Below are 2,016 nucleotides of genomic sequence, written 5' to 3'. Positions count from 1 at the left end.
GGAGGGGGAAAAGAGAGAGAGGGGGCCGGCCACCTCTCCTAGTCCTAATAGGACTAGGGGAAGGGGGAGGCGCGCAGCCCATGTAGGGCTGCCTCTTCTCTTTTCCACTAAGGCCCATCATGGCCCATTTAGCTCCCGGGGGGTTCCGGTAACCTTCCCGGTACTCCGGTAAAATCCCGATTTCACCCGGAACACTTCCGATATCCAAACATAGGCTTCCAATATATCAATCTTTACGTCTCGACCATTTCGAGACTCCTCGTCATGTCCGTGATCACATCCGGGACTCCGAACAACCTTCGATACATCAAAATGCATAAACTCATAATATAACTGTCATCGTAACCTTAAGCGTGCGGACCCTACGGGTTCGAGAACAATGTAGACATGACCGAGACATGTCTCCGATCAATAACCAATAGCGGGACCTGGATGCCCATATTGGCTCCTACATATTCTACGAAGATCTTTATCGGTCAGACCGCATAACAACATACGTTGTTCCCTTTGTCATCGGTATGTTACTTGCCCGAGATTCGATCGTCGGTATCCAATACCTAGTTCAATCTCGTTACCGGCAAGTCTCTTTACTCGTTCTGTAATACATCATCCTGCAACTAACTCATTAGTTGCAATGCTTGCAAGGCTTATGTGATGTGCATTACCGAGAGGGCCCAGAGATACCTCTCCGACAATCGGAGTGACAAAACCTAATCTCAAAATACGCCAACCCAACATCTACCTTTGGAGACACCTGTAATGCTCCTTTATAATCACCCAGTTACGTTGTGACGTTTGGTAGCACCCAAAGTGTTCCTCCGGCAAACGGGAGTTGCATAATCTCATAGTTATAGGAACATGTATAACTTATGAAGAAAGCAATAGCAACATACTAAACGATCGGGTGCTAAGCTAATGGAATGGGTCATGTCAATCAGATCATTCAACTAATGATGTGACCTCGTTAATCAAATAACAACTCATTGTTCATGGTTAGGAAACATAACCATCTTTGATTAACGAGCTAGTCAAGTAGAGGCATACTAGTGACACTTTGTTTGTCTATGTATTCACACATGTATTATGTTTCCAGTTAATACAATTCTAGCATGAATAATAAACATTTATCATGATTATAAGGAAATAAATAATAACTTTATTATTGCCTCTAGGGCATATTTCCTTCACATTGAGCTTTGGTGCTGATCATGTTTTGCTCGTGGAAGAGGCTTAGTCAGCGGGTCTGCAATATTCAGATCCGTATGTATCTTACAAATCTCTATGTCTCCCACCTGGACTAGATCCCGGATGGAATTGAAGCGTCTCTTGATGTGCTTGGTTCTCTTGTGAAATCTGTTGGGGAACGTAGTAATTACAAAATTTTCCTACGCACACGCAAGATCATGGTGATGCATAGCAACGAGAGGGGAGAGTGTGATCTACGTACCCTTGTATACCGACAGCGGAAGCGTTAGCATAACGCGGTTGATGTAGTCGTACGTCTTCACGGCCCGACCGATCAAGCACCGAAACTACGACACCTCCGAGTTTTAGCACACGTTCAACTCGATGACGATCCCCGGACTCCGATCCAGCAAAGTGTCGGGGTAGAGTTCCGTCAGCACGACGGCGTGGTGACGATCTTGATGTACTACCGTCGGAGGGCTTCGCCTAAGCACCGCTACAATATTATCGAGGATTATGGTGGAAGGGGGCACCGCACACGGCTAAGAAAACGATCACGTGGATCAACTTGTGTGTCTAGGGGTGCCCCCTGCCCCCGTATATAAAGGAGCAAGGGGAGGAGGCCGGCCGGCCCTATAGGCGCGCCAAGGAGGAGTCCTCCTCCTAGTAGGAGTAGGACTCCTACTAGGAGGGGGAAGGAAGTGGGGAGGGAGAAGGAAAGGAGGGCGCCGCCCCCCTCTCCTAGTCCAATTCAGACTAGGGGGGAGGAGGCGCGTGGCCCACCCTGGCTGCCCTTCTCTTTCTCCACTAAGGCCCATATGGCCCATTACT

The sequence above is a fragment of the Triticum dicoccoides genome, chromosome 3A, assembly GCF_002162155.2.
Source record: "Triticum dicoccoides isolate Atlit2015 ecotype Zavitan chromosome 3A, WEW_v2.0, whole genome shotgun sequence".
Classification (NCBI taxonomy): Eukaryota; Viridiplantae; Streptophyta; class Magnoliopsida; order Poales; family Poaceae; genus Triticum; species Triticum dicoccoides.
This window is presented reverse-complemented; position numbering follows the sequence as displayed.